This window comes from Emys orbicularis, chromosome 4 (assembly GCF_028017835.1).
Source record: "Emys orbicularis isolate rEmyOrb1 chromosome 4, rEmyOrb1.hap1, whole genome shotgun sequence".
NCBI classification, from domain to species: domain Eukaryota; kingdom Metazoa; phylum Chordata; order Testudines; family Emydidae; genus Emys; species Emys orbicularis.
This window is the reverse complement of record NC_088686.1, coordinates 133,046,866-133,062,382: the sequence shown is the minus strand read 5'-3', so window position 1 is coordinate 133,062,382 and position 15,517 is coordinate 133,046,866. Positions and strand designations below refer to the sequence as shown.

The 15,517-nt window shown below is 52.2% G+C and overlaps 1 protein-coding gene across 3 annotated transcripts in view; it reads right to left on the bottom strand.

Moving 5' to 3' along the window:
• CSRP1 (cysteine and glycine rich protein 1) overlaps positions 1-6,721 on the bottom strand; it is a 28,423-nt gene extending 21,702 nt beyond the window's left edge. For all 3 annotated transcript variants that reach the window (XM_065404395.1, XM_065404396.1, XM_065404394.1), the window contains exon 1: positions 6,642-6,721. The gene's annotated coding sequence lies outside the window, so the exon portion shown is untranslated. The remainder of the gene's footprint in view (positions 1-6,641) is intronic.
• Between the last annotated feature and the right edge of the window lie 8,796 nt (positions 6,722-15,517).

Here is a 15,517-nt window from a genome sequence, read left to right as displayed (position 1 = left end):
GCGGGGGAATCCCACCGCTGGGCTGAGGGGTGTGAAAATCTGAGCATTACTTCTCTGAAGAGAAACAGGTCATCCTGACCTGTTACCCCGCCACACTCACTGCCCTTCTCCCTCAGGAGACCTTGCTCAGTGCCTGCTCTGGGTGACTTTGAAACAAGTCTACAGTGGCCAGGATCAGGGAGGGCGACACAGGGCCAGATTTTCAACAGAGTTCGGTGTGCTGGGTGCTGAGCACCTGGCCCCAATCACGGGCTCTGAGCACTTGGAAATTTGGTCCCATGCTCTTTAACAAGTCTGGCCCCACATGGCTTGGGCCAAATCCTTAGAACATGCATGAGGTCTGTGTAGCTCCATCCCATTTCCCCTCCCTCAGGCTACACACAGCTGCAGATAAGAATCCAGCCTCATTAGCACCTCTGAAGATCACCAAGGTGTCACTGCAGAAAGCAGCTCCCTGTGTGCCTCTCAGAACGTTCACGGATGTTCTGTCCATCCTCTACATTCCATAATGGGCGAGCATGATTTATACAGCAAGTGCCTTGGATTTAGAGATGAGGGGACAGCTACTGGGAAAAAAGGTTAGACACCAATTAATTTTGGCCATACTAAAAGGTTATTTAGCAGAGGAGGAGGGCAGATTTGATGCACTTGGATTGCCGTAGAGTATTGAACAGTGTGGCATGAAATCCCCCCTGTAAAGTTAATTCACACGTATTTGTCCAGGAGAACTCTCACGTGGCCTGGAAACTAATGACAGTCTGGAACTGAGGGAGAGGGATCTAGAGAGGGACCACAGGGACTGGGGTCTGATTTAAAGTCTTCCTGATTACTGGAAGTAAACAGCACGCTAATGAGATTTGCAGAGGATAAGTAATTGGCAGGAGCTGCAACTCCAAGGGGCCTGGAGAGGTTAGACATCTGGGCAGGAAAGAAATGGAGAATCACTTTGAAAAGATATATCTAGGGTGACCAGATGTCCCAATTTTATAGGGACAGTCCTGATTTTTAGGTCTTTTTTTTAATATAGGCTCCTATTACCCCCCACCCCCTGTCCAGATTTTTCACACTTGCTGTCTGGTCACCCTAGATATATCCAATCCACTGAGGAAAGCCACAGGGACAGATTTTTGAGGCCTTACCACCTACCATTGGGACCAGCTTTTCAGGGGTTCTTTGCACCCAGAGTTCTGAGTTCTTTTGGCAGTTTAGCCAGGAGGGCCCAACTCTCACCTACCATATGTCACTTCCATCTCTGCAGATCGAGTGTGAAGTGGGTGTAGCACACTGTCACTCTGATTTGGTAGCAATTTACATCACCTGTGTACCGGTGTAAGTGAACAGGTCAGCTGGGAATTAGCCCCCCATGTAGTAAATGGAAGGAAGACATTTGCTAAAGTGGAGGTTCCAAAAGAGACCTGGGGCCAACCTTCACTCACACTGGTGCAAATCAGGAGTAATCCCATTAAGTCAGCGGAGATACATGCACGTCAGAGCGGAGCAAGAGAAAGGAGAATCAGGTCTCAAGCCTCGCGGCATGATGACCAATGCAATCTGGGACCAAATTAGTGTAGCCGAAGAGAGCAGCACTCACTGTGTGAGGCCTTTCCGTGGGTTTTGGCTCGGAGCAAGGGAGTCAGCACAGGATGAGTTATTAACGGGATGAGTTAGGGTCCATGAAAGTGAGAGACTAACAGCAGCCCGTGGCTAGCGCAGGATCCGCATACGGAGCACACCTGACCTTCCGAGTGGAGAGCTTCCCCGAACCCAGATGGACTCAGTTTGAGTGGCTCTGAGACAGGCAGAGAATTTCCACTAGAGACCGGGCCGAGCCCTCTGCTGCTACCAGGGGGGACAAGCCCATGTCCCTGATCCTGCTCCGCTACAGAAGGGAAAGAGACGGCCACGTAAACACCAGACCACTGTGCTCAGTCTAGACAGGTTACCATACATGGCCATTCATTAGTGCTAAAGGGCAGTGAAATTCCTGAGGAATGAGGTATTGCAGCCACAGAGATCGCAAGGATCCCCAGGCATTCCACAAGAGGGCTGGCTGCAAGTTTTCCATCCAAACCCAGTTTGGGTGGAAAAACTGGAGTTTCTACTAAGTGAACAGTTTGATGGGAAGTGTGTGCTCTCCATGGAAAACCCAGGCTGGGGTTCCGGGGTGGGCGGGCAGAATCAAAAAAGAAGCTATTTGGTTTTTCAGCAAAAAGCCAGGTTTTCCTGCAGGGAATTTCCCCTGATCCCTCATTTTCTGACCAGCCCTATTTAATGCAAGTAATTTAGCACATACCAGGTACCTTTTGAGAACAGAGTCAGATCCTAGGCTCTATGGGCTGCTTTGCCCTCCCCAGGAGACGGAATCCTGAAGCAGACATCCCCAGTTCTAAGGCAGTATTCGGTACAGGTGCTCTGAGATGCACTGGGGTCTCTCCCAGCCAGAACAACACCCCATAGAAGAACCTTCACCCTCCCAAGTAGGGAGACAAGCCACACATCCAGTTCATATCAAGCCTCTGTAACAGCATGCCCAGAGGGCAGAGGGAGGAGTATCTTGGCACTACCTTTGCCAAGCGCTGAGCAGCTGCAGGCTCCAGGCTATTCATGGGAAGGTGGATCCCACAAGCCAGACCTTGCAGCCGCCAGGAATGGGAGAGAGGAGCCAAGACACCCCCTACCCGAAGCTCTGCATGAGGGGAAGAGGTGTCCACGCGTCAGACATCTAGTAGCCAAAGACACACAGGATGGTGCCGGGGACAGCACCTAGTAGCAACCTCAACACCTTCCCTCTCCCTGGTATCCCAGGGCTGGGTTTCTCATCAAGGTGTTGGCTCACTGGCCCTTGACCCTCATGTTTTGAGCTGACCTCCAGCAAATAGGTTTACACCAGATAGTAAGTGTCTGGTGTACCTTGCCCAGGAGGGCCGTCCCTAGGGGGGTGAGGGGCCTGGGGTGGAAGTGACGGCTTCGTCTCTTCTGGGACCAACCACGCTGGCCAATCGCACCGGCCTGCAGGGGCCCCCAAAGTGCGGGGCCCAGAGCGGTTGCTCCAATTCGCCCTACCCAAGGGACGGCTCTGTTGCCCGGTTCTGATTGATATAGAATTATTCTACTTAACAGCCAGGGGGCAAATTTGTCACGTACACATGGAAAACATGTAGTGTCAGCTATAGATTATCTTAACTCAGGAAGTTCCTTCGAGAGGAAATGTAGCCAAATTCCAAACCTATAGACAATGGAACTCCCTGTGCCTGTATCCCGTAGATAACTAACTTAGTTTGCAAAATAAGAAGGGTGGGGGGCAAGTAAATGAACAATAAGGGGTCACCAGAGGGGCAGATATATGTAACTTGCTAATTATGTATGGTAATGATAGCAAATTTTGACCAATCATAGAGCGATAGATTATCATAAGCAACTGCATATAATGCTTTGGTGTAAGTGTTTTCTTTGTTCTTGCTGACTTATGAGCTTGAACCCAATTGCAATTGAAATAAACGGATCTCCCCTCCCGGGGCTCCTTGCTTGGCTAGCTGTGTCCGTCTCTCCTTATTCCTCAGCTGGAACGGACAGGAATTTCCACCACATGGTTAACACCCCCTCCTACAATCTCTGCTCTTAATTTGTGCAAACACCACCTATCTGGATTTCTTGCTTTAACACCAGCCGAAGCTCATTTATTTGGGCCACATCCTCAGCTGGTATAAATTGGTGCAACTCTAGTTATTTCGGGGAAGCGACTGGTACACTGATTTGGGAGGAGGGATAGCTCAGTGGTTTGAGCATTGGTCGCCTAGGGTTGTGAGTTCAATCCTTGAGGTGGCCACTTAGGGATCTGGGGCAAAAATCAATACTTAGTCCTGCCTAGTGAAGGCAGGGGGCTGGACTCGATGACCTTTTGAGGTTCCTTCCAGCTCTATGAGATAGGTATATCTCCATATATTATATTATTATTTACACCAACTGAGGTTTAAAGTCCTCGACGTTTACAGGAGTGCAACCTTTACCCAGACTGAAATGGGAAGTTAGAGCAGGACAGTTAGGAGACAGGACTCCTGGGTTCCATGCCAAGCCCTGCCACTGATCTTAGGCAAGTCCCCTCTGCTCAGAGCTTCAGTTCCCCTCCCCCACAACCATCTGCAAAATGGAAATACAAATTCTTACCTACCTCCGAGTGGATTATAACTAGTGATAGCAAAATGCTTTGAGAGCCCCAAATGAAGGGCACTAGGGAAGTTCTCTTTGCTGCTTCAGGGAAACACACAATTTTGAACTCCAGGAGCTATAGGTTGGGTTTCCCCATTAGCTATAAACATACACACAACCTCCCTTCCGGGGTATAGAGCGCACATGCATTTCCGTTTCCCTCGCGACAGGAAATTCACTGAGTAGGATGATGTCAGCCTGCTTTTCTTGTTTAAATGTTCAGAGATTCCTAGGTTCCTAGGCCAGAAGGGACCATTGTGATCATTTCATCTTACCTCCTGGATAACATAGGCCGGAGAACTGCCCCACAGTAATTCCTAGAGCTGATCTTTTAGAAAAACATCCAGCCTTGATTAAAAAATTGTCAGTGATGGAGAATCCATCACAACCCTGGGTAACGTGTTCCAAGACTCTCACCATTAAAAATGTACACCTTGTGTCCGGTCTTATTTTCCCCCAGGCCTCACACATTTTCCCCAAAATATTTCAGAAAACGCGGCTGTAGGATTCCCCACAGTCACAGAGATCAGAACTTGGGCCCACGCCTTTATCCACCAGGGTGGGCGCCGCTCATGCTCAAAGAAGCAAAGGGTCTAAGCACTGGCAAGAGGTGGTGTGAAGACCAAGCTCATTTCCAGACTTTGGTCACAGGTGAAACGAGTTGGGGAGGTCTCAGTAAACATTCACTGTGGACTCTGCATCAAAACCCCATCACATGATATGGCCCAGGTCTGGAAGAACAGGTGATTTGGGGGAAGGGAGTGGGGGGGTCAGCATTGTGGGGCACAGACAGGGCTGCAGGAAGATGTAGGACTACTGCCATTGCAGGTCAGGCTTGAGGGCCACTGGCAGAGCTAACAGGGATGCAAGACTGAAATAGCAGGAGGTGCTCGAACTGAGGAGCATTCATAGCGCTATATGCGTGCAGATGAAGCCTGCACCGGACAAGACCCCACCATGTGCAGCTCCAGCCAGCAGCACGAACCCTTCCAAGGGTACTACGTTCACCAAGAAGCATAGCATGATGGCTACTCCATCCTCATCCAAGCGTCTCTCAGTGTCACAGCACTACCACTCTGTTCAGAGGGTTCCTGCCATCATGCATGCCATGGGTGCAATGGAGGCAGCCTGGAAGCTCAGAGAGGTAGATTGCAACCGTCAAACCTAAACGCAGCCCAGGGCGTTGCCCGGCACTTGCTGTGGCATGGGCCAGCCCCTCTCCTGCTATGGAAATCAGTGCACAGGACTAACATGCTGCCCCACCAGGTGTGGGGGAGTCTTTGCACACGCCAGCTGGTGGGGCTGGTGATGGGATTCCATTGTAACAAGCTGATGTTATGGCTGAGACGCATGCAGCTTTACATTACATGACTGAACAACTCCTCTTAACAGTGGCAAGATCCTACCTGCCTGCCAGAGCCAGGAACAGGGAGATCTGGGGAGGAGATTGGGGATGTACAACTTCACAGCCCTGAAATACAATTGGCTAGCAGAGCTTCTGAGGCAGCTCTGTGTAGCTGTGACAGGGCTGATATTTGATAGCAGAGGTTACAATCCAAAGGGACCTTCAAAAACCTGGACCTGAAACAAAGCCCTGGCCCAGTCAGCCTTCAGATTTGCAACCTGAACCCAGAGGAGACACTCTTAGCTGGTCCCCAGCTCTGAACCTCTATTCCAAACACCCCAGCTATGGTTGGTGGGAGGTGTCTACAGCCCCAGCTCATCCCAGGGCTGGTTCCGCAGCAGCAGAGCCCTGCACTGGGATGACTCCCCTAAAGGTTTTGGGGAGTGGGGAGGCAGAAGGGAGCAACCCTGAAACCCTGCTCTGAATTCGGCACCTCCGAGCCAGCTTTATTTGCAGTCGCTCCGAATTCAGTGCCAGGGGTGCGGCTGGCTCTGTAGCTGGGAGCAGTTCACAGTTGCCCTGCTTTGGAGAACAGCCCCGTTTGATGACTGGGGACCAAGGGAGCACAGGGACTCCGAGCTAAACCAGACCCGCTGCCCCATAACGCATCCCTGGGCACCAGCTTCCCAGTGCGCACAGCCCCCGCGTAATGACAGGGCCAGGGCTCCCCCCGCCGCCATCTGTCCCCCTCCCCCAACTGCCCAGAGGAAGAGGAAACCGGCCAGATCCTTTCTGACTCAGGCACTTGGCTTTCATACTAATATGGTCCGAGTGCGGCTCCTTTGACGCGCGCTCCGGGGCCGGGGTGGGGCCGGGGTGGAAAGCCCCGGGGCAGAGCGGGTCTGGATCTCGCCGGACAGGGAGCCGCAGTCACGATGCGCTGCGTGGGCCTCGGGGAGCCCACGCGTGACCCTGCAGCAGGAGCACATGGAGGATCTGGCCGGCCTGGGGCAGAGTCCGGGTCCCCGGCCGTGGGGCAGAGTCCGGGTCCCCCCCCGGCCGTGGGAGCAGCTGCCCCGAAGGCACGTACCTGCTGCTGGGCTGGGCTCTCCTTAACTCTGCGCTCGGCGCTGCGCTCCCCGGCTGGACTCTGCTGGGGGCTGGGTTTTGTTTTCCCCGGGAGAAGGCGTGTCCCGAGGCACACCCTCCCCCCCGCAGGCCCGGGAGGCCGGGCTCTTTACACTCCGCCCCGAGGGGCTGATGTCACGGCTCCGGAAGAAGGAGGCCCCGCTGCCCACCCAAGCTCCCGGCGAGGGGCAGGGGAGCGGCCCCCGGGGACTCGCCCGCGCAGGAGCCCGGCACAGGCTGGGAAAGGCGCCCGCGAAGGGGCGCGGGCCAGGGTGCCACCTCCCCCGGGGAAAGGGGGAGCAGCCTGGCCAGGGCTCCCTGGTGCCCGGCTCCCCTGCACTCCGGAGCGCCCAGCCGGTTAGCGGGAACAGCAGCAGGTGCCTTGTCCGGGCCGGGGCTGCGCTAGCTCAGGTGGCAGGAGCTCTGCAAAATGTGTTCAGTGATACCCCAGAAACCGGACCCGCAGCCCCCCGCTATTCCAGCCTGGGGCTCCCCTCCCAGCTCTGCTGATACCCCTCAATCCTGCCCTCAGCCCCCCGCTATTCCAGGCAGGGCTCCCCTCCCAGCTCTGCTGATACCCCACGATCCGGACCCTCAGCGCCCTGCTCTTCCAGCCTGGGGCTCCCCTGGCAGCTCTGCTGAGACCCCTCAATCCTACTCCAGTGCAGGGCTCCCCCCCCCCAGCTCTGCTGAGACCCCTAAAATCCAACCTGCAGCCCCCCTTGCTATTCCAGCTCTGCAAATGTTCCTCATCTTTAACCCATAGCACCTCCTGCTGTTAGTCTTGGGCCTCTGCATATCCGTCAGCATTCACAAAGAACCACTAGGAGCTCAACTGAGACCAGCAAACTCATTTCATTGGTAACCTACAACAGATTTGGGCTAGCAGTGTTGGGATACTCAGTAGGTGTGGGCAAGCTAGTTTGGATAAACGATTCACCTGGCCAGCTGTCCAGCTCAGAGTGAACCATTTTGTAGGTCCATAAATAATATGTTCCCTTAACTGCCCTCCCAGATTAGCCCCGCGCCCCAACAGCCACTGTGCCTTACCCACAGTGACAAGGGGTATGTCTACACTACGGGATTAATCCGAATTTATATAATTCGAATTTAGGAAACCGATTTTATAAATTCGAATGTATTCGGCCACACTAGGCACCATTAATTCGGTGGTGTGCGTCCAAGCTACCGTAGTAGCATCGATTTCCAGAGCGTTGCATTGTGGGTAGCCAATAACATTGAATTGCCAATAACATCGAATTGCGGCCACACTAACCTTAATTCGGATTAACAATACCGATTTTGACGCTATTCCTCTCGTCGAGGAGGAGTACAGAAATCGAATTAAAGGGCTCTTTAATTCGAATTAAATGGCTTCGTTGTGTGGACGGGTCAAGCGTTAATTCGAATTAAAGCAGCTAAATCCGAATTAAAGTCGTAGTGTAGACCAGGCCAAGGTGTGATAGAGCCCCCAGCTTAGTAGCCATCAGCTGAAGATTCATGGTTACATTAGATAGGGGGAAAGGCAGGAATATTAATAAATTAAGATCCACCAGTCAGGTTGCTGTTTATTCTCATGGAGCAGAGAGGGAAGTGGAAGTAGAGAAGTAAGGGGATTTTCCCAAGTCACACAGCAAATCAGTGACCAAGCCAAGATTAGGACTCCGGACATGCTGATTCCAAGTATTGTGCTGACTCCTCTAGGTCATGGTGTCGTGTAATCGACCAAGCCCTTGCAGAGGACAATAAACTTTGGTCACTGCGGACCTGGGCCAGATTCTGATCGAGACACAGAGCTCTTCGCCTTATCAGCTCTCCAGTCCCCTCTTGCATGCTGGATAAAAGAAAAGCCCCCTCACACTTCAAAGGAGCCCTCACTGGAGCTGGGCAAATGCCTGATGTTTTGGTTTGCTAGAGAGACAAGGTGGGGGAGGTAATATCTTGTATTGGACCAACTTCTGTGGAGAAGAAACATGAGCTTTCTTTGGTTTGTTGGCAGTTCCAAAAAATTGGGGAAGAAGAAGAAAAAAATTGGTTCAACCCAAACCAAAACTTTTCAGAATTTTTGGCAAATTGGAAAAGTCAGAAAAATTTGTTTCAGGCCTTTAAAGCAAAGGAAATGAAGGGCTAGATTCACAACACAGAAGCGGCACATTCCCTCCACCCCCAATGGTTCGGGCACTACCAGGGCCGGATTAAGACTTTTAGAGGCCCTAAGCACTGAAAAGATTATGGTGCCCCGCAATATGTAATTCAAAATAAAAACAATACTATACCGTAAATGACACAAAACTTACATGTATGCTGAAATTAAAATAGCTTCTTTCTAGATTTTCTGATTGCAAAATTCTGGATACGTTCATCGAAGCTGATTCGACAAAGCATGTCCACTTCCATACACAATAGGGAAAGTGAATCAAGTCTGTCCTGACACATTGCTGTTCTCTGAGGGTTTTTTATTCTTTTCAGCTGAGAAAAAGAGCATTCTGCGGAGCAGTTAGTAATCATCAATGTTAGAAAAATATGTAGTGCGATCTCTACATTTGGAAATGTAGAGATCGGGCAAGGGGGCAAGGGGGATGCAGCAGCAGGTAAGCTGGGGCGGAGGGGGGGGGCGCAAGGAGGAGAGCTCCGGGGAGGCGGGGCCCGGGCCGAGCGGTGCCCGGCGGCCCCAGCGGCTCCGGCCCAGCTCAGGCCCCAGCGGCTTTGGCCCCGGTTCCGGCCCCAGGGCGGCGACCCCGGCACCGGCCGAGCACCCTCGGCCCGGCCCGGCTCAGGCTCCAGCAGCGCCGGCCCGGGCCTGGCCCGGCTCGGGCCCCAGCAGCGCCGGCCCGGGCCCAGCCCAGCTCAGGCCCCAGCAGCGCCGGCCCTGGTTCTGGCCGAGCGCGCCGGCCCAGCCCCGGCCGAGCACCTCCGGCCCGGCCCCAAGCCGCGCAACCCCGGCCGCACAACCCCGGCCGGAGTGCAGCCCGATTCCTGGGCTCTTTAAAGCCGGCCCTGATCAGGGGACAGGGAGGGGGGGTTGGATGGGTCGGGAGTTTGGGGGGGGGCTGTCAGGGGGGCAGGGGTGTGGAGAGGGGTTGGGACAGTCAGGGACAGGGAGCAGGGGGGGTTAGATGGGTCTGGGGTTCTGGGGGAGCTGTCAGGGGGGCAGGGGTGTGGAGAGGGGTTGGGACAGTCAGGGACAGGGAGCAGGGGGGGTTAGATGGGTCTGGGGTTCTGGGGGGGCTGTCAGGGGGCAGGGGTGTGGAGGGGGTCGAGGCAGGCAGGTAGCAGAGGGGGTTAGATGGATCAGGAGTTCTGGGGGTCCTGTCAGGGGCCGTGGAGCAGTTGGATAGGGCATGGGAGTCCCTGGGGGTCTGTCTGGGGGTGGGGGTGTGAATATGGGGTGGGGGTGTGGATAAGGGTCGGGGCAGTCAGGGGACAGGTAGGGTCGTAGGGGGTTCTCAGGAGGGGGCAGTCAGGGGACAAGAAGCAGGGCGGCTTAGATAGGGGGTGGGGTCCTAGTGGGCAGTTAGTGGCAGGGGTCCCAGGAGGGGGCAGTCAGGGGACAAGGAGCGGGGGGGGGGGTTGGAGGTTCTGAGGGGGGCAATCAGGGGGTGGGAAGTGGGAGGGAGTGGATGGGGGCGGGGCAGGGGCGGGGCTAGAGCGGGGCTCCCCCCCCCCAGTGTCCTCTTTTTTGCTTGTGGAAATATGGTAACCCTACTTTGGAGAGCAAGAGGAGGCAGCTCTTGCCCAGACACTGTTCAATTGTCAATGGCGCCCCCTACTGTTACCATTGCAACATGACGCTGGTTGTTTCCCTGCAAAGTTACTGCTAGCTTGCTGGAGGTTGGACTGCCAAAAGGAGATGCTGTAACTGACTGAAATGAAAGCCTGAGCCAGAGCCCACTGAAGTGAATGGAGAGATTCCCACTGACTTCAGCAGGCTCTGGTGAAAGGTGATGGCTGCCATAGAGCTCTTTATTTATAACAACACCCAGCTCTCATATAGCGCTCTTCTTCAGTAGATCTCTAAGCACTTTACAAAGGAGATAATTATCATTGCCCCCATTTTACAGATGGGGAAACTGAGGCACAGGGAGGGGAGGTCTCAGGTCACCTGAGCTCATCTGCTAGGCTTCACTGCCTCAAATGCCTTAAGCCATTTTATTTAAAGGGGAAATAAACAAAGGCTGTTCTGCAGTTTCTACTCTCCTGTAACCCAATATTATAAAGGAACATACCACCAGATTGGATCAAACCAAAGCTCCTTCTGGTACTAGATGCTGTCTCCAGCTGTGTCCAAAATCAACCCCTTCAGAGGAAAGAACCCTGCAATAGGCACTTACCTTATCCCCCCAGACAAAGTCCTGCTGGGAGTTGTGTTCTGATACTGTTCTTTAATAACAACAATTTTCTGGGTAGTCATTATTTTATTGTACAACAAGGGGGTTTGGTTGGCATTGTTTTCTTTCCGATATCTAGGCTCTTGATCGCTCTTTGTATGTTTTGTATTTTGCAATACAAGAGTCTTTGCATTAATACCCAGTTGTTTGTTTGAATGTATTCTGAAATTATTAGCAATTTATTTTTAAAGATTCAAGCAATCAAGCCTTATTATCCTGGCAGCTCATAGAAAGTCAATTTCAAGCCTGCATACTCTGGTATTTTCACGAGAGTGGAATAATCTGGGCCAGTTGTTCTCAAACTGTGGTCGGGAGGACCCCAAAGTGAGTTGCAAGCCCATTTTAATGGTGTCGCCAGGGCCAGCATTAGACTCGCCGGGACCCAGGACTGAAGCCGAAGCCTGAGTGCTCTGCCCCCCGCCCAGGGTCATGTAGTAATTTTTGTTGTCAGAAGGGGGTCATGGTGCAATGAAGTTTGAGAACCGCTGATGGGCTGTTATCTCTCTTGCACTAAAATCTGCTTGGTCCAAACTAGGAGAATGCTGGGGGCCAGACACAGCTGTCTGATTTTGTGGATCAATCTATGCAAGCTCCAGTTCTGGTCCAGCTGTAATTTAGGCCTTGCCTATACTTAGAGTTACACTGGTTTAACTAAGATGCTGATCCTGGAAACACATATATGCTACCATGCGTAACTGAAGTCAATGGAACTACTCCTGGTAGTCGAGTTAAACGTGTTTCCAGGATCAGTGACTTTAATCTAATTTCATTAAACTGGTGCAAAAAGCAGAGTAGATGCTTTAAACATGATTTATATCTGTGACACTACACCCCATATTCTTCACAATGATCATGTGAGGTGTCACTGGAAAAGTTATGATTTGCTGAATATATCCTATTTGTATGCATATATCATTTTGGTATCTGAAATTATGAATATTGACTAGGGATCTGCATTTCAAATGGGCTTACTCTGGAAAACACTCACAACCAGCCTTTCAGGTACAACAATGAAGACACCAGACGGGGCTGATGGCCCATCAGCAAAGACAATGGACTGTGGAATAGCTTAACCTTCCTCTGGGTGTTTTGGCCAGCCTGTAAGCAATGGCTGCTATAACACTGCAAGGGCATGTGACCAGACCACATGTTTCTAGACTCCATCTTGGGATGTCAGTATTTTTCCACAAACCGGTCTGGGAACCAAGTTTTGAAACAAAGGGTTCCCACCATATGCTAAAGCTATACAAGGCAGGGGAGTGACATCTTCTGTTGTTCTTCACTCCCCACACAAGGAGACTCCTGGAAATATCTGAGGAACAAAGACTGAGCTGGGGGGGGGAGAGGGGGGAGTGCTGGACCCAGGCTAAAGGGATTTTTTCATGTGTATGAAAAACCTGGGGATTCCAAACTGTAAAGCAAGTGCAACTTTTATCTTAAGAATCTGCAGCCCACTTGTATCATCCATCAGGTTGAGAGACTGTTAAGTCAAATCCTATCTCTCTAGTATGTAAAGCTTAGTTTGCTTTTTCGTTTATTTACTAGGTAATCTGCGTTGATCTGTTTGCTATCACTTATAATCTTAGGTATCACTTAAAATCTATCTTTTGTAGTTAATACATTTATGTTTTAATCTAAACCAGTGAGTTTGAAGTGAAGTGCGTGGGAATCTTAGCTTGGAGGGGCTATTTCATTTCCTCTCCACATTGAGGGGGAGGCAAACTGGATAATAAAATTCATACTGGTTGAGTCTGGACCAGGGCAAGATGGTACATCTCTGGGGTCCTAGGCTGGGAAGCTGGTGGTTATTTTGGCTGTAGCCTCCCTATTGTTGGTTCACATGCAGTGGCTGGTCAGATAGCCTGCATGTTACTGCAGCTGGGTGTGTCCCTACCTGTGTGAATGCTGGTGGAATTGTAGGACCGGGAGCGGGTCTGCAGCTAGGTCTGCAGGAGCCCAGGCTGGTGGGTCAGAGGGCTCAGTGGTAGCCCCATCTGTAAGGTGCTGATTCCCTCCTGTGCTGGGCTCCAGCCAATCCACAAGCCAGGAACTGGCCTTGTGACTCCCAGAGCAGGTATATCAGTCTCACAGCAGCAGCTCAGTCTGCTCAACATCACTCCAGGGCCAGGAACTTGCTCCTGCCTGACATAGGCAACAGGCTGAGCTGGGGGAGGGGAGAGTTCGGGAACTCCCGTTCTGTGCTGTCATGAGGAGGAGGAGCCGGGATGGAACTGATTCTCCCACTCGGGGATCCAGAGACCCCCCTGGCTCCAGCTGCATGGACGCGGGGAGGGGCTCTGGCCTGGGGTCTGCAGGAGCTGGGACTAGACGAGCCCAGTGGTCCCTTCTGGCCTAACGTCTGTGACTGTGGGGAGCAGAAGGTCCTGTGACGGTACCTCCCATAAGGCTTTATGGAAATATGACATAACTGGAATAGGGTTTGTGCAGCCTGTGCCATGTAACATATCTCTGTAAAGGTTATGGTCTACTAGATCTATTCATCCTATTTGTACACATATATCAGTTTGTACTTGAGGTTAAGAATATTGGCCGTGTACTTGCTTGATGTCTAAGTAAGCTTTGTGAGGCATTTGGTCAGCTTCTTTAGGAAGGAATTCGCAAGGTTAAGTACCCGAAGCACTTGGGGAACAATGCATCTTGGAATGCTCCAATCCACATAAGAAGTCTTCCTGGAGACATACAAGATACCATGTGGACAATGGCTTCTGCCTGTAAAGAGTGTGAGTCATGCATGGACATGTGACTTGCCCAGGTGACTTCAGAACTCCATCTTGGAGCTGGACTTTGCATAGGAGTGAGGAGGGGGGTCTCCACCCACAAGAGAAAGTCTATTTAAACCCGTGGGAGACCCCTCCATTTTGTCTTCAGCTGGATAAAGAGGGAGCCTCCCCACCCCCCAGGATACTTGGAAGAAACTGGAACAAAGGGGTGTGAGTGATTGCTGGACCCAGGCTAAAAGGAAATTAGTCTGTAAAAGGGAGCATTCTAGAACTGGTGAGGATCTTATCTGTATTCAGTGTTTGAGTAGACATAGATTTGTGCATTTTATTTTATTTTGCTTGGTGACTTACTGTTACTACTTGGAACCACTACTGTCTGTTACTACTTGGAACCACTTAAATCCTACTTTCTGTATTTAATAAAATCACTTTTTACTTATTAATTAACTCAGAGTATGTATTAATACCTGGGGGAGCAAACAACTGTGCATATCTCTCTATCAGTGTTATAGAGGGCGAACAATTTATGAGTTTACCCTGCATAAACTTTATACAGGGTAAAACGGATTTATTTGGGTTTAGACCCCATTGGGAGTTGAGCATCTGAGTGCTAAAGACAAGCACACTTCTGTGAGCTGTTTTCAGGTAAACCTGCAGCTTTGGGGCAAGTAATTCAGACCCTGGGTCTTTGTTGGAGCAGACGGGCGTGTCTGGCTCAGCAACACAGGGTGCTGGAGCCCTGAGCTGGCAGGGAAAACAGGAGCAGAGGTAGTCTTAGCACATCAGGTGGCAGCTCCCGGAGGGTTTCTGTGATCCAACCCGTCACAGATCCCTCCCATGACCTCAGTGGGGAAGGACAGGCTCTAAAGCCCCGGCCAGGCCAGAACTAGTCTGGGCTGGGGCATCCCATGGCTGGGCAGTCACACATTGACTGGCTTGTGACTTGCCTGCCCATTGTGACATGCCCCCTGCTGGCTGGCACAGCCTCATCCCCTCACTGCCAGGCTTGGCTCTGGCAGAGCAAGAGCTGGCACGTGCCGCTGGGAAAGCTGATCCAGCTGTTTCAGCTCCGCCACTGGCACCAGAAAGTGGGTGGCCCATATACACGCCAGCTTCTGCCCACTCCTGACTCCAGGTAGGAGAATCTTCTGTTGACTGCCTCTGCTTTTCCATTGCATCACCAGCCACACTGAGCCTTCCCTGAGCTCCTGGCTGGGCAGCGCACGTCTACCAAGTGCCCCGGTGCCAGCTGTCTAGCCTGGTGCCAGTGAGGAAGTGGGCAGTGGCATGCGCACAGGAGGGAGTCTGCGGTGGCCAGACAGAAGGGGTCACACCAGTCCAGCCCGGAGGGGACGGAGACAGGGAGGAGGGTTTGGCGGGGCTGCTGGCAGGGCACGGGAAGGCGACACAGGCTGGTAGATGAGGCATTGGGCTGGGATTCAGGAGAGCGGTGTTCAGTTCCCAGCTCTGCTGTAAGTCTTCTGTGTGAGATCAGGTGAGTCCCTGTCGCTCTGGGCCTCAGCAAACTAGGGAGAGCAGGTCCCTGCTCCATGGGGGGGGGAGGAGGGGGGTTGAGAGGCTAAATACAACAACACCCGCGTGCTCAGCCACTGCCATGATGGGGCCAGGTAAGGGTCCAGACAGGGAGGTAGCTGGTGGCCAACATGGGCCATGTGGGGGTGATTAAAGGCAAATGGGAAGAAGCATGA